At 37.7% G+C, this 23,972-nt stretch overlaps 1 pseudogene; it reads right to left on the minus strand.

Moving 5' to 3' along the window:
• Positions 1-13,773: 13,773 nt before the first annotated feature.
• Positions 13,774-15,488, minus strand: LOC147887089 (uncharacterized; annotated as a pseudogene).
• Positions 15,489-23,972: the final 8,484 nt, after the last annotated feature.

Consider the following 23,972-nt stretch of genomic DNA (forward strand, 5'->3'; position numbering starts at 1 on the left):
GGAGGATGACAAAGGATAGCATATCGTGGTAGCCATTTGCCTTTTGGACGAGGGAAGAGCTCTAGAGTGTGTATTCTGTAATGCCCACGATCAATATACATTATTTGTTTATCGACAGCAACGAGTCGCCTTTACCTGGTTCTCAGACCTTCGCTTTTGCAGGCTTTCTTTGTCCACTCCACCATTCCCTCATCTCTGTAGTGATGTCGTCCGAATCATACCTTGATCCCCTCTTGTCGGCTACTCCTGCACTTCTACTCGACTTTTGCTACCCATCTCTGCACTGCCTTTGTATTCATAATCTAACCGATGGTCGTATCCTCATTGCTGACTCTGCAAATGCGACTTTCGCCGCTTCTTCCTGCCGTCAACCTCATTCTCTTGGCTCTGTTATTCGTTTGCCTTCTCATCCTCTTGGCTCTATTATTCGTTTGTCTTTTCAGATCCGGCTTATTACCTCTCAAACCCGTAGTGACCACTGACGTCCATCAGTATTGCGGCCGAAGCTCACAAGAAGTCCATCTCTGGTCGTGCATTGACCCATTTTATTCGTTTCTTTCACGGAAAGAATAAGGCTTTTTTATCACGTTGTGGACTTGGCGTGCACGCTGCACACATTCTTCAGCTTCCGAGTGCCCACGTTGCCACAACGTCCGACAAGCAATATCAGAAAAGAAGCATTGTCCTCCGCTTCGGCGTGCGCCCTCAAATCTGGTTTTCAAGACTACAAAAAGAATACGACTGAGCCAAGTCCGGCAGTGACAGCCAGCCAAGCTCGCACGATCCCGGGAGTCGGGACGCGTCACTCTCCAAAGACTTGTTAAGCAGGCGTCGAACAGCAGAGCAAAATTGTATTCGGACCTTTCTTGAATCACGACGTGGGGGCGATTATGCAAATCTCTCGCGCACACAGAGACACGCACGGACCGAAACAGAAGATTTTGACTACATTTTATATGCCAATCCATACACACGCACACAGTCAAATAGAAGTTCTGAGGACAGTAAATGCCAATCCTCGCCATATCAGCAAGCCACTGCCTTCATCCAAATGAAGTATTACATCCAAAGGATAAACAAGGTAACCCAACACCGCACAAAAGAGAACACTACCCAGAAGGTAGCCCTAGTATGTCCGGAGCTCCGGAGGGAAGGAGCATGTTATGAGGAGAGTTGGAGAGGCACACTCGTAAGCTTGTGGCCAAAGTTGGCAACATTATCAGTCCCCAATAGATGTACATGCAATCAAAAGCTCACGAGGGAAGAAGGCATGTTAGCAAGAGAGTTGCAAGGTAGTGTGAAAAGCTTGTGGCCAAAGTTGGCAACATCATCAATCCTCATACATTAAACTACAATGGAGCATTGAAATCCCGTTCGAATAGAACCGTGATCCCATACCATGCATAGCAAGGTTGAACAACCATGGGTGGCTCCTCAATCAAACCTCTGACTTCCGCATGCAAAGCTCACCCAAGCCTCACTAACTAATTCCTTATTCCAAGAATTTGAATAGTGATTATAAATTAGAGGGTACAAAACTACACACCTTCATGAGGATCTCCTTGTCTAATGTTCCAATGTAGACAAGGCTCTAAGAGTGTGGAAGCCCAAATAACTTTATTGACTATCATTATTGATCTCTTTCATCAAATAAAATTATTAATGGCTTCTCAAATGTACACAAAAGATTGTTGGCAAGGGCCATATATTCTCACCCATTGCACCCACATGAGTCATTTTGCGAGGTTGAAGCTTGGTGTTCCCACTCAAGCTACCATTCTTCCTGGTTCCTTGGCATGTTATTTCCAAAACAAGTGACTCTCAATGGGCGGTAATATTTTCACAAACTAAACTTGACTTCCATTTCTTTTCTTTGCTTCAAATCTTTAAACTTGAACTTTCTATTAGAATGATTATCAATATTAAATATGGGATTTGGTGTTCCAAAATGGGAAGCATTAATCCATTTATGATTGAGACATATGCCTTATCATTCCAAGATGCCATTAGAAAAGTCAAACGATGACAAATAGTCTGCTTGCAATTAGGTTATGGCATTCCAAGATCATGTGTTGCTTGTATGTAGTTTCCAATCATACAGAGAGTACGTTTCACAATTCACAAGCATGATCCATTTTCTTTTCATCAAATGATCATATGCCTCTTCATGCTCATTTCAATTCTACTTTTGGATTTCATAATAACACCCATGTCAAAAAAGAGAACAATGTAGAAAGTGTATGAATTGTGACATTATGTTCAATCGTAAGAAAATGCTTGCCACAAGAGAGATTTGACATAATATTTTCTAAGGAGCTTAACCTTTTCATGGCAGCTTTAACCCATTAAAATTAGGTAGAATATCGAGAAGACTTAATTTCAAGGGGATTTTAAACCTAGTTAAATGTGGTGGATTCTACACATGTACTTGAAGGTCAAAACATAAAAAACCAAAGATAGAAGCATCATTTTAATCCTATCTTCATAGGTGCCTTATAATAAATTCACCATAATTGTGATTTCCACATTTGTTAGACAAATGCTTCATTGCTCAAAAAAATGAAAGATGTAGTCGCACAGACTAAATTGTGAACAAGAGTATTTAAAATTGGAATATTATTTTATATTTAGTATTTCTTTTGAGGACAAATTATCTTTTGCTTTTGCTAGGCCAAATGCTACTTACAAATTCATAATCATGCCAAGAGAGTTGCTTCGTTTACAATTTGATGTGTAATTTATTATCGTCATTGTGGTGAACTTATGTATTGTATATACTAATCAACATCTTAAGTTCAAATAGAATATTACATTTTGTATATACAAATCAACATCTCAATTTAAATTAGAATATTAGATCACTTTTCTTATCTCTAACAAGCATCACATACACCGGTACTCCCATTTCTTGCATCCTATAACTTGTATTGATAAAAGGATCTTATTGAGAAGAATATCAATGTTTGGTGGACCAAAAATATGCTAAATCATCACGTCCCTCTTAGGCTTTTTAAGTTCACATCAAAGCTTTAACAAAGGCAAACGTTGGCATCATTTAATATGGTTGGATTCCAAATAGGCTAATCTTTTTATTCTTTAATCATTACATAATCTCAACATAATAGCATTTTTTGGCACAAGAGGCCTCTTTATAAATGCATGGATCATATCTTCTTTAGCATTCATAGAGCACACACTTTGTATCCACTTCTCTCCATCTTGTCAACCTTTATGTTGTCATTAGAAAATACTTATACAATAAATTTAAAGAAGCATGTCTTGGCAACATTTAATATGGTTGGATTCTAAAGGGGCTAATTTTGTATACAAGTATTACTTAATCTCAAGATAATGGCATTTTTAAACACAAGGGACTCTTCATAAATGCATGGATCATATCTCCATTAGCATTTTATAGAGCAAAAACTTTATATCCACTGTGCATTTTCTTTGTTTGGTTGGCTCTCATTGCTTGTGGTTTGTGTTTTGTGGTTTTTGCATTGTGTGCTTGGGACTTTGTGTTGGCCTTGTGTTGATTTTTGTGCATGGTATTTTTGGTTGCCTTGGGTACAATGAGTGTCCATTTGTGTATGTTGTGTACTTTAGTATTGTTGAGCTTGTCTACTATGCTATTATTAATTTCAATAGCTAATTAATGATATGCATGTAATGTATGATTGATCCTTGCATATGATAGATTAACAAATCCTTTACACACTTTCTTACTTGCCTAGTATGTGCTCATTTTAACAACAAGTAAGTCTTTTCTCACTATAGATTACAATTCATTTTGCTAGATAGTCCTATGTTTATTAGCATTATTGCATTTGTACCCTAAGGAATGCCGTTTTATTGGGATGTTTCAATACTCATTAAATATAGAATAGCTTAGCATATTGCATACTTTCATTATTCTATATTCGAGACTCATGAATGTGGCCCTTTGGGTTTCTATATAAATTGTGGTGTTCTAACTATTGTACATGATATAAGTCATTAAAAAACATCTAATCTCTTCCTCTTATAATTTGATGAAACTTGATCCCATAAAAAGTTTATGCTCTTATAACTTGAAAATAAAAAATAAACTGAGGTAGTGATGAATTGAAAATGATAGTTTTGAAATATGTTTAAAGGTACTTTATTAGCCTTTTTCCATGACCTTTGATCCATGCATTATAATTCTCTCCCATTAATGTTGTTCAATGGAAATCATTGCACTTTATCACATTTATTATGCCTTTTAAACATTTTTGTTCCTTCAAGTGTGTCTAATGGGTGTCTAATGGACATGTCTTATATTTGGAATAGTGAATCTATGAAATCTAGACCTTGGATCCAAACTGGGGATTAAACTTTTATTTTCTTATTGTTATTCTTTTGATTGTTTTTTGAAAGGATTTTCAAATCCTACATGACTTTGAGTTACTAGTAACATTTTGAGTTTTTGTATAAACATTTTTACATGATAGAAGACATCAAGTTATACAAATTTGGTGTGACTAATTCTTTTTGTATGCTCTTAGACACTACAAGTCAATCCATAATAGGTATTATTTACATGTATTCCTCTTTCATTTATTCATTCTACTCCTTAAACTGTCTATCTACTCTTGACATTGATAATAAGGACCCATGATACTTGCCTTCCTATCATGGACTAACTTATTGTTATTTATGTTAGATGGTGGCAAGTATTAGGTTCTTGCTTTGGAGTAAAGTTTGAGTGTGAGCATCATTTTGTTCAACTAATGAAATTCTTTCAATCTGCTGTAATTTGTTTTTCAAAAAAAGGAAATTCTTTTACAAACATGTATGATGTGTTACTTTTCCAATGAACTAGGTCACCTTATCTTAATTAATTCTAGATACCTATTGACTGTTCTTTTAATCACTTGCACTAGCATACTTATCACCTTTGTGTTTTTTAATCACCAACACCTCATTATTTTCTAAGACTTGAACACACATAGATTCTTTGTATGCTTTCACTTGCTACTACTTTTAGTTTAATAGCTTGTTGGTTGATTTCAAGATTGCATGTATCTAATGCCTTCTCTTCCTGTCTTTGGCAATCTATGTGGATCTCTCCTCCTAATTTGTTTGATCTTATGTTTCAGGAACCCTCTAGTGTTCCTCTAGTCCTTGGTTCCTCATGTCATTAACAACAAGGGTCTTGATTTTCCATATATGTTAATCATGAAAACCTATTTAAGTTGAGAATGTTTACCTCCAACTGGGGAATAAGCCGATTAGCATTTTTAAGGGGCCAATATCCTACCTTTTATGCTATGTGGACTTGGGAAAGGGTGGGTACATGCACATGCACATGCACACACACGTGCACATGTACACATGCACATGAGAACACACACACACACACACACACACACACACACACACATGCATGTGCATGTACACACCCTATATACATGCATATGCATGCGCACATGTACACACACACACACGTGCATGCATGTGCGCACACACACACATGCATGCATTATGCACATGCACACACACAAATTATGCACATTTGCTTGTTTGCTTAGGACAAGCTACTTTTTAAAGTTAGTTTATTCTCACTTAGAATGCAATCTATTTTGCTAGATAGCCCTATCTTTGATTATCATGATTACATTTATACCCTAAAAGATATTGTTTCATTGGGATGAACATGTATAGTTTTAATTCATGTGAAAGATAGAATATGCTTGGGCTTTTATATACTAGTCTTATTCTTCTATGCTCAAGATTTGTAGTGTGACAATGTTTTTGTTTTGCTTTCTACATGATTTGAGGTATTGTGACTACCATTACATGATATACAGTCATAAAGTAATTCTAATTTGTTCCCCTTTTTCAAATTTATGAGAATTGTTCCCATAAAAAGTTTATCCTCCTATAGCGTGAAATTAAAATTTATGTTGAGATGGTGATACTTAGAAAATGATACTATAAAAATTAGAATATATATTGAGGTAGCAACACTTACAAAATCATAGTTTTTGAATACTTTTTTAGGTGCTTTATTAGCCTTCTTTATAGTTTTTGCAACATGTGATGGTAAATCTTTTTCTCCATGTATCCATACAATGTTTGATACAAAACAACCTTGGATCTAGATCGGGAATTGTATAGTGTTTTCTTATTGTTATTATTTTGAGTGTTTCATAAAAGCATTTTTACATAATACAAGACATCAAGATATTTGAATTTGGTGTGATAACTTCATTTTTATGTCCATAGACATTGCAAGTCAATCATAAGTGGCATTTTTTACATGTTTCCCTCTCTAATATATTCATGATGTTGCTCTTTAAACTCTCTCTTTATTGTTAACAAGTAACTAGGACCCATGACACTACCATCCCATCATGGACTAATTTACTATTATTTGTGTTTTATCATGTATGGTGGATCAAAGTCTGAGTTTGAGCATCATTTTGTTCAATTAAATGAATTTCTTTTAATCCAATGTTATTTTTTTACAATGAAAGGAAATTCTTTTAAGAAACACCTTGTTAACAAATGTATGTTTCTTAGCAAATGATGGAAATTGCTTTAATGCAAAAATGTCCAACAAAAAGTACTTGTAAAATATTTCATTGTATATATATATATATATTCAATATTTTAGCAAAAAATTTGGTGGGTCACCTCATGGCTTGCAACTAATTTTAATGAGGGGATGGAGTGGAAGAGATGTGGGAGGAATTGGATTGATATTTGGTTTGGAACTCTTTAACAAATGACATGGGCATGCCACAATAATGAGGTGATCAAGTAAATGGAAGGGATACGAGCAAAGAATTTGTAAGAATAAAATAATTCACACATTTGGAGGTATTGGGATTTGTTGTATGAGCTAGAAAAAAAGGTAACCAAATAACATGGATGAGCTAATTTCTAGAAGTACATATATATGGTTTTTGGGTATACAATAGTAAAATGGGATAATGTTAAAAACCAAGAGCTTCAAGAAAGCAATACTCATAGGAGATTTCACTTAGCAATACCTCTCTCTAAAATCCCCTTGGTACCCAGGACTTGATTGCAAGGAAACATATAGCAATGTGAAGGGAAAACAACATGGAAAATATTGGAGGCAAAGGAAAATAGAGGACAACAGAAAGCACAATATGCCAGGTAAGTCAGTGGGAAGAAAAAATATTTATCTGCAGTAAGTGGGAAGAAAAAATATTTATATGCATTTAAAAGCAATAGGCATTTATGAAAATATGTGCTAAAATGCATACATTAGGCTGTATGGAAGATACATGGGGAAAGCAGGCTTTGGAAGCTGCTATAAAGGCCTACATACTAGGAGGAGTGCCCAAGGGTGGGATCTCCTAGGTGATCTCTCACATTCACAAGATTTGCCTTGTGTTGGTCAAGAAAGTGGAGTGTTTGGAAGCCACCAATGTAGCATTACTAAATGAAAAAATGCATGTAGACAAGGCATTGCTTGAGTTCAAGAAACAAAGTAAATGCATGCAAGATGAATAGCAAAAGAAGAACGGCAAGAAGGAGGAGTGGGAGAAGGAAAGAGAAATATGGTAATTAAAAAAAACCAACTCAAAGACCAAATGCAAGCTATGGAAACCAAGCTATAGCAGATCAGGTGAGAGAAGCACAAGGAGCTCTAGAGGGAGCACACAAAGCAATGGAACTTAGAGCTAAAATTTAAGATGCAAAACTCAAAAAAGCCCTGGTATTCTTATCTGACATGGCTGCCTGGGTCTAGTCCTCTCTTCCCATCAAATTTTGCTACTTTGACTAACGGGTTCTGCATTCTGATAAGTGGTGGAATAGGTGCTCTCCTTTTTGGGGGGGTGGTAAGGGATTGAAGTTCAATTATCTTTGTGATGTTTGAGCCTGCAACTAAATGTGTGGCGAGTGTAGTTCATAGGAAAGTTTCAGTCAGTGTTGAAGTGCTCAACAGTCCAAGATTTTTTGTTGCTCCTTGAATTTCCAAGCTATGAACTAAATTTGTTAATGAAATTTCTCCACTCGGTATGTAGTCAGGATCCTTAAAGATTCTATCATCATCTGGATCTATCTGACTTTCAGCTTCAATTCTTGCTCTATTTCTTGTAAAGTATAGTGAGCCAACTCAGTTTGGTGACGGTGGGTACTCGGTTCCTTCCGACATTCACTAGGAGTGCCTCCATGAGACAGATTAACTGTGTCAAAATGTTCTTAACTTGAGTTTGCAGCATAGATGTCAATGCTAGTTGCATAGCATAATCGGCTTGTAGAAGTAGAAGATTTGCTAGCGTTGTTGTCGTCTTTGTCCACCAGTGTTTGGTGAAGTTGCTATCTTCTTCTTCTTGAGACCTTCTTTATTATTGTCTTGGACTACTATTGAGTCGGACATTATTCCAACTTATTTTCAGCTTCTTTGTTGAGGTATTGGCCCAAGATGTACTCCTTAGCACCTTCTCAGCTCTTTTGGCTTGTCATGGTCTTGCTTTGTCATGCACCAACTGCTGTTGGAGCATTTTTGGATTCTTTCACGGTCTTTGTGACATCATATTTCCTTCTTGGCTTGATAAGTTCAGCTCGCGCGATCTTCTTGTGATTCATTGTCATTCGTTGGGGGCAGGTTGAATCGTATTCAATTATCAGCTCCTCACGTATTGTTGAAGACGTCTTTTAGGAGTCGAATTGCTCGTCACATCTGCATTTGTGTGTTTCATCACCTTGAGCTCTTCAGTGGTTGTCTTTGCTTTCTTTGTATTGACGACCTATTGCCTTGAGCCATTGTGTTGGGATTTGAGTCGAAAAGGCGTCATATTGTTTCTGGTCATCTTTCAGCTTCATTTGTTGTCTTTCAAAGCTCAAACACATAGTAGGATCACCAAATATGTTCTTGGTATGCACAATGCAGAACACTTAGTAATATCATGTACAAAAATCCATCGGAACTTGAGAACTGAAAGTAGAGTCAGAAAGGAAATGACAATGAAAGAACAACTGTACACATATTTTTACAGTCAAGAACTATAGCAACTACTGCATACAAAACTTGTCATTCATTTTTTGTCTTGGAAATCACAAGAACATCCTCCTTAAGCTGAGCAATAGACATTACATCAGTTCGCGGCCTTGAGAACATGATTGTTGGGACAAAATCCAAAGTAGTGGCATGCTAACTATTATAACTGACTACTACTCAAGATAATGTATCAGAATATTCTATTCGATCTTAGTCTATCTCGAGATGATGACCTAGTAAGGTGGTGGTGAAACTACCCCTCTACAGACACACAAAGGCACATGGCCTGGACAAAAAGACCGACAACTTCTTCTCTCAAGCATTATGCAAAATCCTCCTTGTCACCTTGATGTTTCTATTGCCTCAGCTTCTCATGACCTATCTCCACATAGCTGCCATGCACCAAGATCTTTAGAGTCACCAGCACTAAGTTGGCAATAGAAACATGCCAATGTCTTCTACAAGTTCCATGCATTGGCCAGCCTGCATGGACTAATACAGATCATCAACCACCACATAGTGAAGCCTCACACCAGTCAAACTCTTCTCTAAAGCATTATGTAGAATCCTCCTTGCCGCCTTGATGTTTCTATTGCCTTAGATTCTCACGACCTATCTCCATGTGGCTACTATGCACCAACATCTCTAAAATCACCAACACTGACTTGGCAATAGAAATGTGCCTAGTGTCTTCTACAAGTTCCATGCATTGGTGGCCATCATGCATGGACCAATATAGATTGCCAACCACCATGTAGTGAAGCCTTGCACCAATCAAACTCTATGCTTACAAACCTTTAAAGACTATGCATCACCCAAGTGAACTAACAATCCCCACAAACCCCCCCACAACCAAAATGGGGTGTGAAATACAGAAATTAAAAGAACCAACCACAACAATCCAAAGCATCTAAAATGTGATCAACTCAAGAACAGAGTCCAATCACCTCAAACAATCACCACAATAGGTAATTCTAAAACATGCTTCTGATCTTAAAAGGCCTAGTCAAAGCTTTCCTCTATCACAAGACCAACTACTTCACTAGTCGAGGTGCTTCAACAAGTCTTGCATTCAATTTAAAAATGTCACTAGACTCTCCAATACCTCCATGTGAAGGTCATAAAGTTCGTGCTTCAGTAAGGCTTTGGAGAGCTCCATTCTAATGCCAAAGAGTGTCTCTAGTATCCTCCAATTCTTATCATGTAGTATTTTAGTAGTATTTTATGCATAGTTAGTGCTTACATAGATGAAGGTTCACCACCTATCGGGTGTACCTCTTCACTTCCATGCTTGGAAAAGTATGAGAACCAAAATGACATGTTCTGGGATTATGAGTTGTGATGAGAGATTTTTCTATAGTTGAAAGCACTTTACATTTTTTAACGACTATTCCTTTTTTTGTATCTGTTGATCTATTCTCTGCAATTCAATTAGTGTTGTGAGTTTCTGAGCTATGTTACAATGACCTGATTCTCTGCACAATCCGTAATGTTAATTCTTCATTCACAATATGATGTAACATTGCATCAAATCTCTGAGTTTTTAGTGAGAATTTCTCTACTTGTGAGGAATGAGAATAGTACAACTGCTAGTTTGGAATAATGTTGTGGGTTCTAGATGAGCCCTAAAACAATAGTGATCCTGCTATTTGTGTATCCTACCAACTCTGAGATCGAAGTTGCCAAAGAGATGAATGTTCTAGGCTGAATATCAAGGATATTAGGTGTAGTTATGTGGCAAAATCATTTTAATTATGGAATCGATGAAGATTTAACACTGTGTGAAGAAGAAGCATCCATGAAGAGAATTTGACAATATAGGTGGAATGGAAAGCAACGAGAGATGGTATGTATGCCAAATTTCACTAATCAATCATGACCCATCGCTTCATGTATGCAATCATTACAGCAGTGCTTGCAAGGATCGAATGCAAATTTGTGTGCTATTGAACCAACAACAAATATACAAAGAGACCATAGTTACATATCCTCACAAAGGAAATTTTCCAACATTGCCAAGAAATCATAAGATCATACCCTTAGTAATTTCTCTATTAGAAGAAGCTTCCCCATGAAACCCTTAAAGATATATCACTTTATCAAGGATTAATGAAAATGCTCCTTTTGCATTAACCTAGCTCAAGGGTAATCAATGAAAATTCTCCTTTCCATTAGGTTAGCCAATGTGCCACCTTTTCTGCAAGCACCATTGAAAGTGCATCCATGCATAAAATTAAGGGACTATCCAAGGTTATCTTAATGCAATAGAAACTGAGTGGCAAATAGCCCAAAGGGTCTCCATTCACATATTATATAGGAAGACTCCATCTTTTTCTATTCCAAATCCTAAAGAAAACAAAGATTTCTACCTTAGTGTGCCTATTATGCCATTATCCATTTCTCAATATTCAATGATGAGGATGCACCTCTATTTATTCAAACCATTAAAAAATACTTATGCATACATATACCAGATAAAAAGCATCCTTATTAAACATAGTCCTACCAAAATCCACGCTTCCCATGCTAGTTGGAAAGGCATGTAACCATAAGGGCAAGTCTAATTGGAAATTCAACCTACTTGGAAGGGAGGTATCATGTAGGAGCAAGTTTACGTAAGATCAAGTCTCCATAACGGCCAAAGTAACTCTACATAAGAGCCAAAGCATGGTACAATGTAAGAGACTTGGGGAATGCCTCAGAAAATAGAAGACATAATCCCAAATATAGGTGTATATACCATGCTGGCAAGATGAAGAGACTATCTAACAATCCCAACTGTTTAAGTATGTCGTTTCCCATTTCTCGAACCATGGTAACACGTTCCAAATGACAAAGTCCTGTAGCGTGTGCCCCTTAGAGAATATATGGTGAGAGCATGAATTTTCACTCAGACTTACTGTTGTGGGAGGCTCATGCACGACTAGTTGCGTGGTCGAAGCTTATCTTCTCTGAGCTTGGTTCTAGAGCCGTGGGAAGGTCTTCACATGAATGGGCATTATGTACCTTAAGATCAACCTAAGAGCAACATAGGAGAATCTCTCTTATGGCAGCCAGGCACTCGAGCTTTCCAAAGTATTCCCACAACTAAATAAAAGCTAGGAAATATATTTCTACTGAATATATCTACTGAATAGAAACCAGGAAATACAACGGAATAGCAGACAAGAAGTGTATCGTCTGGGCTAGTCTAACTATGCCACAAAGTATGGATTCCACTACCAGAGTTGGTAGCCATTTTTGTATGGACTCCACTACCTTCGGCTACGTAGAAATGATAGTAGAGCTTTGTACTACATAAACATTATCCATCTCCAAGGCACTTCATACACACAGAGGAGTGTGAACCTCTGATATACATTGAGCTATCCAATAAGCAGGTCATGAGGTTGGAGCTCTCCACTAAAAAATATAAACTGGTGCTATGCATGGTGGTGGACTGAACCACCGTAACTAATAGAAGGTCCATTGTGCTATCTCATGAATGTGTTTATAAACACGCAGCACCCACTAGTGCCCAAGCAGTTACCAACTTGTATTAGTGCAAGAAGAGATCCGCACAAGGAAAGTTCAGCTGAAACTCTGCATGGAGTTTCTTCAAAAACAACAGCCATTACTGTGAGTTTTTGAGGTCCGAGCTTGTGTATGTCGTCCTTTAGCTCCACCTCGAGGAGATGTGTCTGTGTGTGTCTGTGGGAAACTCTCTCTCTCTCTCTCTCTCTCTCTCTCTCTGACATCTCTCTCAACTATTCAAGGTTGAGTCCACCTAGTTCAACACTTGGATCGTGGGATATGCCTTTGAGGCATCTTGGGATTGTTCCTACCACATTAAAACTGCTCTCTCTCTCTCTCTCTCTCTCTCTCTCTCTCTCTCTCTCTCTCTCTCTCTCTCTCTCTCTCTCTCTCTCTCTCTCTGATCTTTAGCAATTATACATGGCATGTGCTTTGTAAACTCAGAAGCCTTGCATTCTATTTTTGCATGATAGGTTTTGCAATCATTGGCCAATTAACAATGATGGTTTAAGATTTGTGCTCCAATTTTGTGTAAGAAGAAGAAATCATTAAGAACAACAATACTTCTACAAAAGAAGAACAAGAAATGCATTCAAGTCCATGCTAATCACACATTTTTTTGGTGAATTGAACCCAACGTTACAAAGGACACAATATTCCAAATTTCTCCATGATATTGGTGTATGATACATAATTGCCTCAGGAATTATGTTCCAAGGAAAAAAGCAAATAAATAGTTTTGCTACATATTTGGGGTTTTGGGAAATGTTCTCCTGTTGCCAAAAATGACTTGCAAATTGTCATCACTCTAGAGTTTTCAATCTCTAGCTTGAAAACTTCATGTTTCAAGGCTTTCAATACTATGTGGTCCTTTATTATTGCTTCTAGAGCAAGGACGGAATTGATCCTTGTAGCTACAACTTTCGAGACTCTCAATCGATATCTTGGTGGAGATGCATTCGAATGACATTCTATCGGGGTCTTATGTAGAACAAATCCTCCCGTCTCTAGGGAGTTTATCTCATTCTCAATGAGATTAGTTCCATGAGCTACTGGCTATACTTGTGCGAAACTCTGGCTGGGAATTTTTGATCGAGGAGCATATATTCCAAGTATGGTCCACATGTTCATTGCAAAACCACATGTATTGCCTTCACGAGCCCGATTGATTGCTTGGTTGCCCTTGCGAGGTGGACCACTCAATCATCCCCCAAAAAGGTGGAGCTGGCACTCCTACTACTGTGTTCTTGATGTTTTTCTTACACTTCCCCTATCATGCCCCTAGCCATCCTTGACATTGCACTCTGGTGCATAGTGGAATCCTTCTAATTGCCCATATAGTATTGTGAACTTCAGTCTCCATTACCTTCTCCAAAGATGTTTTGATCGTCATGGGCTCCATTTCCACTTGTTCCGATTTCAAGAGCTTGGACTCCATGCCTTCATCACTTTCAGCGTGAGCACCACGTACCATATGCTTGAACCTGAGCCAAGTTGTCCATTCGACTACGCATTATGTTGCTTCTAAGCATGCAAAGAAAACACATTTGTGTGTAGTTGCCATTGGGTTGGCCTTGTATGGTTTACCTGTGTCTTTGGACAAGAGGCTCCAACTCCTCAAGCATTGCCATCAACTCATCATCCGTAAGGGAGATGCCCGGGTCATGGATGAGTGCACTTGAGGCTTTTTTTTTGGCGACTACCATTTGTAGGTTTCTGGGACTTGCTGCACTAAAGTCCTTCACCATCTCTTCAATGGTGCACCTAAGGTCTTTTATGTGGGCTCTACAGGTACCTCTTTGCATGTCATGATTATGCGTGCCCATGTGGAAAAAGAGTCTTGTCATTTCGGGCCCTGCCATCATGTAGTACGCCACACATTCAAATTGCTTCAAAAGAATGGGGGACCTTTTGCAAAAGAAACAGGCCAAGGTTTCCAAGCCAGTAGCAGACATTGCAATAGCTAGAATGTTGTCGTTCATTTTTCCTACACCAGATGAGAGAACATTATAACATGCAATCAAAGAGACATAGTCAACATTCTCTAACTCAATTTCTTTGCAATGGTGTGCTATGGACCGACCTATCCATGCAGTGCAGTTCGACAATCCATTAATCAACCTGCCAGAGCAAAGGGGGTTTGTACACTCTAGTTCCCCCCACACCTATTGCAATGAACTTTGCCAAGAAATATCATTGTTGTCGACATTGGTTTCGTCCAACAATGGCCATCATACTTTTACTCCATGTCGTCCATTGCACTCACTCCATGTGGCATGGGCGGCAGTTCGAACACAATGTTCCCGTTGTACATTGTCAGAATTTCCATCAACTTCTCCACTGTGGTTGAATTGTGCAACAGTTGATGAAGCAGTCGATGACACCCCCCAGAAGACCTAATGTACAATGACATGCTAATGATTGCTTGAGGACCCTCCATTGTGGCTATTATATCATTGTCATCATCGATCAGTACCGTGCCATGGCCTCCTAATGGTTGTTTAACATGGCTTGAACTCGGCCTCGAGCTCGGGCTTCCTGGGCTAGCTGTGAGATCTATTATGGGTGTAGCTTGTGCAATGGTTACCTTCCCTCACGCTCGGAATGATGCATCCAATTGACATGGTCTTTGCCTCAAATTGGCTGGGCTTTGGGTGAGATCCATTGTGAGTGGAGCGCGGGTAGGTGCACGCTTTCCTCTCTCTAGCACATAGTCACGTGACAACTCCATGTTCAACATGTACAACTACCCCAATCCACTCTCTTGAATGGCTTCCACTTGTGTAGTCTGAAGGTGGCCATTTACATGTGTGATGGCCATCACATGAATGCCCTTGCCTTTCACGGGTTCATCCTCACTTAGCACAATGGTTCCGCCATTTGCATGTTGTATCATTGGCTCCGATGAGAGGGAGTTCAAATAGATCCGCACTTCATTGAGGTTGCTAGACCCTGCATCAGTTGTGCCATCCATATTAAGAGGGATCTAACAGAGAGAGAGAGAGAGAGAGAGAGAGAGAGAGAGAGAGAGAGAGAGAGAGAGAGCTAGGGTATGGACGAGGAGTTGAGAGAGAATGAGAGCTTGAGAGAGATGTGGGGGGGCCAGAGGGGGGTAGGGGGTCTTTATATAGTTGATGCTGGATAAATAGAATTCAATGAGTATTTAATGCAAGAATAAGTGTAAGGGTGAAGATGCCATTTTTTAATTTTGTTTGTTGTGAAATAATTTAAAAAACAGCTACACCCCCCACCTCCACCCCAAAAAACAAAAAAGGCTTTTAAAAACCCCAAAGAAATGAGCATCTTGGCTCTTGGCATAGCAATCGCAATTATGCAACAATTAGAAAGTGTAGGTGATTCATGTGAAAGGCAAGCAAGCCTGTAGAAAAGCATGAAAACTAATAAAAATTATATAGAATTTTTGCCAAACAGTTAAACAGCCATAACTTTTGCATACCAAGCCCAATTTCCAAACTTTTTAAAGGAAAATCGATGGCATAACTAGATCTACGCACAAATTTCAAATTTTTCTTTTTGGAAGGCATCATTAGCCAAATTCGAAGTCGAAGGCCCTCAAAAAGGGCCCTCTTTGCTAGGGGTAAAAAATTGTGCAAATTTTTTCATTTTGTGACTTTTTTAATTTGTTTAATTTATAAAAATAACAAAAAAGGGCAAAGTTGGTGCCACAAGAAGCGTCGGCACCCTCTTCTGGGTGCTAACAGATATTTTTTAAAAATTTATTTTAGAAAGCAATTATTTTTAAAAAAAATATTCTTTTAAGGAAAATTTTTATAAAAGGGGCCATGTTTAGTGCCTAGAGGAGGGCACCGGTGCCCTCCTCTGGGCGCCAAACATGGCCACTTTTTCAAAAAATTTCCTTTAAAAATAAATTTATTTATTTTTAAACAAGCTTTTCAAAAAACAAAAAAGTGATGTTTTTGGGAAAATCTCTCTCTCTCTCTCTCTCTCTCTCTCTCTCTCTCTCTCTCTCTCTCTCTCTCACACACACACACACACACACACACACACAAACACACACATCTCTCTCTCTCTTTAACCCCGATAGACTTGGACAAGGTGGCAAAAAAAAAGATCAGGAGGCCAGATAACCCTGATAGACTTGGACAGTCCCGCACCTAAAGGTACAAGACATGATTGTGACAAATTTGAGTTAGATTAAGAGTCGCATGGACATTGTTTTTTATTTTTTTAGAGGGCCTCAAATAATTGGCAATGTATTGGCTTCTGTAGAAATGGAGCCACTGGCTGCACAAGTTGGAAGCATTCAAATAGGAGATGCAGGGGAAAAAGCTCAATGCAGAGATCAAGATGAGGAGGAGCTTCGTGTGGCAAAATTCCTAGATGCAGCAAGGCAGGTGCTTGATGAATTACTGACTCAAAGTAGTCAAGTGGCACCACTACCAATCGGCCCTCAATCCACCAGTGCAGGTGGGGGTATAACTACATCCAGACATTCAACCCAAACACACAAGTAGCATGCTCCTTTGTTTTTTAATTATTGTCCTAAATAGCATTCTAAAACATAATCTTCATTAGCTACTACTATAGCCACAGTTGGTGTGGCCACAGCTGCAAACATACAAGCATCAGGTGGATGCAAAGAGAATGAGGAGGACCTACCAAGAGAGCACGAACAATCCATGAAAATCAATAATCCATTGTTGAGGCACTTGTAACTATAAGTTTCTTGAACACAGCTAGGGCCAAGGAGGTCCGAGAGAGGCATCTTGATGTTGCATGTGAGATGTCTACGTGCATGCAGACATCCACCGAGCACATTCCACCAAAATGGCGGGTTATTATATGCAATCCATTCCAGGCAAGAAGTTTGCTACAGAATGAGCTAAATTACGAGAACTTCATCTGGTTATTGGAGTCTGTGGAGGAGCTGAACCACGGGAAGTGTTTAGAGGTAGATGTCAGAGCACAGATAACTCATGCAAAATCATGGTGGTTCTCCTCCCTGATGCATCACCAATATTTGGACCAGGGGATGTCGTTCAGTGGTGGAACGGTTTTGGACAGAATGCTAGCAATGCATTCGATCTTGCAGATCGAGTGCTTGCAAATAGTGGTGTCCTTATATTCATAGGGACAATGAAAGGATTAGAGCTCCTTCTCGTAAAGATCAGGGAGGATAGGCATCGACGTGAAGAAACAGGATGCCAAAAGTGGATGTTTTTTTGCTCGTAGGTGGTGCACTCAGAAACCACAATATGTATGCAGGGAAAGAGAGAGGTACGTGCTGTAATCATGAAAGGGTTTTTCAAGAATGATGCATATGTTACACATATTCTGATTTATTCATGTATGTTTATATGTAGATCCACGTGACGCATGTAATGGTGTATGTGCGCCAAGGTAAGGAGCATAGGGCCACCCCATTGGATGACTTCATGGAGGATGATATCAGCACCATGGAATGGGTGCACAATGCAAATGATGTCCCCATGCGAGGTACTACTTAGCAATTGTGTAATAGCTTTGGCAAAGTTCGAAACACAATCTGGGCTTGCATTGACTTTTAGTGTTATGGTAGGTGGCATGCAACACTGATGATTGTTTTGGATGAGGTTGTTACAGATCTTCTCAAAACATGGAGACACGCTCCTCGATTGCAATGCAAGGTGCAGAGATTTGGCAGAACCCACAGTGCAAGAGGGGTGGAGAGTCTTGTGTCTCACCATAGAGGGAAGGGATGCATGATTTCTAAGAGACAGAGTATGGATTCGAGTTTGACATCTGCATTAATGTTTGTTGAAATTCAACTACGTACAATTTGGTTTTTCCTTTATGCAATATTGCACTTGTGTAATCTCATCAAGCTTGTGGCTATGAACAGTTGCCCCCAGCTTCAAGGATGCTGGTGATTTTTTATTTGAATGGGGTGTTGCTGCATAGGAGGCTAAAGACTTAGGGTGCCTTGCTGGCCAAGGCGTTAGAGTTGTGGAGCCATTGGGTCATGTTAAGACCTGGTGTGGCCGAGTTCCTACATGAGGTGGGGAGGCAGTTTGATGTGGCTATTTGGAGCTCAGTACAACATGACAACAATCTGCAGAGATTGTTGGGCCTGCTAAAGGGAGAATGTCACCAAGCCACTGGCTACACACCCTTCTTTATAGCAGCGAGTCATGAAAAATGATGAGTCATGAGTTGTTTGCAACATGCTGTCTGGATTTTTTGCTACTCCTAAATTTCAATCAATTTTACAATCTTTTGGTGACATTAAAGAGAACTAATTTCATAAATTTTGCAAACTAAGTATACTTTTGAACTTTTTTTTTAAATGCACATATTTCTAGTTTAAAGATGGGTTTTTTTTTCTTTTCATGTCAAACAAAAAAAAAACCCACAAGATTCAATATTTTAAGAGCTACTAGTAATTCATGCATGACTATGTAATTTATAATACATCCTTTACTTAGAATTACAAAAATATGCTTTATTTTCTATAATAAATTAAGGAATTCCATCTCAATTATTGTAGTTCATCCCAATATTTGAATTATAGTATATTGTTTATGTTAAGATAAATAAGTATATGGAGTCTATTCTCATAGAAGAGGTTTATTGAAACTAAAAATGTTTCTAGAATTGGATACTAACTAAACTATCTAAATGGTCAAACTTTAGAGAAGAAATTAATACAATCTATTGCCATTTGGACCAAATGGTTCAATTTCGACCTAATGGTCAATATTTAGATGGTAGTAAGTTTTAAGGTTTATCAATTTACTTTATTCGATCTAAGGCATCGAAAAAATATAATTCTAGGTTATAATAAAATAAATAAATTCAAAGTCATGAAAACAACAACAATTGTTGTTCAAGAATAATGATGTGAACTTGGATTCTGGAATCTGAAATTTTGTGACCAATTGATATTTCCATCGATGGAGTGAAATTTTCATCCAAAAAAAGGGGAAAAAGAAGCAATCCAAAATTAGTGAAATCTCACTTTCATCCAATGAAACTTTCAATGCCAAAATTTCCCATCGATGGAAAAAAATTCCTCAAAAAATTCTGCCAATGGAAAAATTTTCGTCAAGACTATGGTGGAACGGATATTTTTCCACCGCCTTCTCGACAGAAATTTTTCCATCAGCGGAAGTTTTTTACTAAATTTTTTCCCATTGACAAGAATTTTGGCATTGAAAGTTTCATTGGATGAAAGTGAGATTTCACTCATTTTGGAACGCTTCTTTTCCCCCCTTTTTTGGATGAAAATTCTGTCAACCGAAATATTAACCAGTCAAAAATTTTTAGATTCCTAAATCCAAGTTCACATCATAGTAGCTTGGATTTTAAAAAATAAATTGATAAATTTAAAATCCTCATTATGTAGATCAAAATCAAACTATTTGGTCCAAATAATATAAGATGATAAATGTCTTTAGTTAATATTTAAATCTAAAAACGTCTATACATTCAACAAACCTCTTCTATGGCCATGAACTCCATGTAACTACCTATGTTAATATTGAAATATGCTTAAATTTAAGCATTGGATTAACATTGTATTCAAAGAACCGTTTTTTTTAGACCTATAGGTTTATGGATAGCACATTACATACAACATGGAGTTTGGAAACATATATTGGTACAAAACTTATACTTGAGGGCAATGTTGTTAATTATGTGAAAGTAATTAGTATAAAACCCTTTTAATAAAAGTGTTCAAGGGAAAGTAGATTCAAAGATGCTTAAAAAGGCAAAAAATAAAAGAAAAGTGAAATTCATCAATGTGTAGAAATGTTTAAGTTGCAAGATATAAAAATTATTGTGTATGGATTTCAGTTAAAAAATTTTGGACAATTAAGCACCGAAAAACAATTGATATTTTAAAGCAAAAGGTCCAAGGACTCTCCTAGTTGAATAGAGTAGTTTCTTCTTCTTTGTAATTTGTCATGTCTTCCAAATTATAGGCTAGAATACTTTTTCCAATTCATAATATTGGATGTTTTTAGGTTTTAGAGTAAGGTGTAAGTAATGTTTTTACCATTAAAGTAGTTATTTTAAAAAGATGTTTGATATAAAATTGTGTATTTTGTCTCCATAGTTTGGAAAAAGGTAGTTTTTTTATTTTTTTCCAAAAAAGGAGTTGTATTATCATTTGCATGATTTTTCTATCATTTTTTATAACTCTCTATTCCTTTCCAATAACTTTTTAATGTACTCACTCTGAGACAATGTCAATTTGTGATTTTTTTGGTATCTTGTTATTCTCATGCCAAGGATTTGTTTTGTAGCATCCAAATCCTTCATTGCAAATGTATTTGCCAACTTCCTCTTGAGCACATTTATATCCTACATGTTAGAGCTGTTAATAACCATGTTAACAAGATCACGTATCTTCCATTGTCTACTTTTTGAGAATAAACACAATGGTCTAACTGACATCTACAATAATGTTCTTCTGCCATAAACCTTTTAGACTTCAAATACCACTGCCTTGGAGCTTGTTTTAAAGTATACAAACTTTTCTTCAACCTACGTACCAATTACTCCTTTCCTTTGACCTCATATGCCTATGGCTGCTGATAAGAAAAGATGTCTTAACATCTAATTGTTCAAGATGCAAGTCCTCTATAGCCACAAGAATCAAAATAGTTCTAATTGAAGTCATTGTAACAACAAGAGAAAATATTTCATTAAATTCTATACCTTTCTTTTGTGCAAACCCCTTTATAACAAGTGCCTTGTACATCCATCTTCTTCCATCACCAATTAAACCCATTTATTCCATAATGATGTTTTTCCCATAGGCAAGCGAACCAAATCTCGTGTCTGGTTTTGTGGTAGTAAAGAGACCATTTCCTCTTTCATGCCTTGCTCCCACTCCTTTTTGGATTCTACTTGCATTGCTTCTTCGTACATTTTTGGTTCACCAAAATCAATCGATAAAACATAATAGAAAGGAGAAAATGATCAGGTGGTCTACTTACCCACATAGACCTTCTAAGTGAATCTGGAGGAATTTGAGGTTGAACATGTTGTTGATGTTGCTGCACATTCTCATTTTTTGCAGCCTTCGGAATTTCATCTCCATGTCTATATTTTTTTCCTTCTTTTCCTACAAGTGATCTTTATAATAACAATTTCATTGAATGCAACATCTTTGCTCCTAATGATTTTGTTACTTTCATAATCCCATAGGCAATAACCAAACTCACTACTTCCATACCCAATAAATATGCACTTCTTGGAATTTGCCTCAAGCTTTGTTCTTAATTCCTTATCAACATGGACAAATGCTTCACAACCAAAAACCTTTTAAAAAGAATAGTCAACCTTTTTACATGTCCATGCCTTTTTTGGAATGCCACCATCCAAGGAACTTAAAGGCAATCTTTTTATCAAGTAAATAGGTGCATTCATTCCTCTATCCCAAAGCTATAAGGGCAACCTGATGGCCTCCTCTGAGGAGGATTGAAATAGATCGAACCTTGATCATGCATGCTCTGGTCACTCTTTGTGTCGCATCTTGAGTGTGTGCCTCTCGTCTAGCAGCATCATGGTAATGACTCTCATTGCCGATCCACGATGCTATCATCTCATCAAGCTCATGTCCCTTAGCTTAGTCCCTTTTTCCCTTAAAATAGGGATTCCCCCCTAAGAATAAATAATAGACCACTTCCCCTCACCCAATCTTGGTGAACAAAAACTTACTCCACAAGATACCTTTTCAACCTAGCATTATTAATATGAATCCTAAACAAAACACCATCAAGCCATGCTGGCTGTACTAACCCATTTTGATACATTTCACCATTATGTCAGGACCATTGATCTCATCTTCATCTTACATGTATGCTTGATATATTGAATATTATACAATAGCACTAGATGACCTTCCTCAAAGAAGTTTTCTCTATTATTTTAGTTCTTATCAAACCACTCTTTCCTTTTTCTTTACAGAACCTCCATTGTCTACAAAGCCTCTTTCCTTTTTCTTCTTTGCACAACCTCTCTTGTCTATAAAGCCACCTAGCAACTTCCATTTTAGGCTATTATAGAATTAATATATTGTTAACAAAGTCCTCCATTTCTAGCTTAAGTTGGATTACCACCTGTAAGTACTCTAGTTCCAACTCCATATGCAACATTGTTTCCTGTCCATAGACTAATAAGAAAGGAGTTGCATTCATGGTAATCTTGTGAGCTATATGGTAGGCCCATAGTGCCAAGTGTAACCTTCTATACCAATCTATCCAATGCAAATTGAAAGTATTAGTCAACAAATCACATATGACTATATTAATCCTTTTAAAGCTACACATTGCACTTTAGATGATACGGCTATGCACAATGCAATAGGTGGCAGTAAGAATTTAAACTATTTCATTCAAGAAATAAGCACCATGATCCAAAACTAACTCAAGAGGACAACCACACCTCACAATAATGTTCTGATATAAGAAGATAGCTACATTCCTTAAATTGTCTTGAACCCTAAATGCATGAGCTTCTACCAACTTAGTGACATAATCCACAACCATGAAAATGCACTGATCCCTCTCATCAATTGATTGATAGGAGCCACAAAATCAATACCCCACCTCTCAAAAGGCTTAAGTCAAAGGACAAGGATCATAGCCATGATATCCCATGGCACAAACTTACCCATACATTGGATAGGTCAAACTTTTGCACATAACACTTATGATCCCTTCAAGCACGAGGCCACCAACATCCTATCATCAATACTTTGTGGCCAGTAGCTAAGCTAGCAAAATGTCCTCTTCACACATCATCATGGAAGCCATGAATGATTGACGAAACCTCATGAGGTAAGATATGATTACATAAGCTAGATGAAATGCAACAACACACTTGCTCACTTTGACTGCGGACGAGGCACGGAGATGTGGAGTGGATAGAGGAGAAAGAGGTTGTACTAAAATTCCTACCTAGAGTGTTGGGTGATATAGTTGGTTACACACATGTTAGCGATCTTTGATTAATCACTCCGTACTTCAATGGAGGTAGTATTCATGACATGCTCACATAGCTTATAAAGCATACCCCCAATTAGGGTATAAGCTTCCTTTGTTGAGTAGGCATCAACCCCTTAAGGAATCATCCTTGACACAAATACTCAACTATACCAAAATGTCATTTTGGTACCACATATACTATAAATAAGGAAGCATCCAAAAAATCATTTGACACTTCCTCCTCCTCATCTTTATCATCCTTAATCTGAGAGAGATGATTAGCTAAAAAATGAGCCTTTCCTAGGTTTCAACAATAGCAAAAGTCAATGGGTTATCCTTCCTAACAAACTGGGCTTCAAAACAAGATACATAACACCTTTTGATCAACAAAAAATACAAAATAGATTAGCCAACAAGTAGTATCTATACTTTTAAACCTAGAATATCATGCCCAGAGCTTCCCTTTTCATGGTAGAATAGCTCCTTTCCATGACCACCAA

Source organism: Dipteris shenzhenensis, chromosome 23 (assembly GCF_047967505.1).
Source record: "Dipteris shenzhenensis isolate YYH24624 ecotype China chromosome 23, Dip_SZ_1.0, whole genome shotgun sequence".
In the NCBI taxonomy this organism is placed as follows: domain Eukaryota; kingdom Viridiplantae; phylum Streptophyta; class Polypodiopsida; order Gleicheniales; family Dipteridaceae; genus Dipteris; species Dipteris shenzhenensis.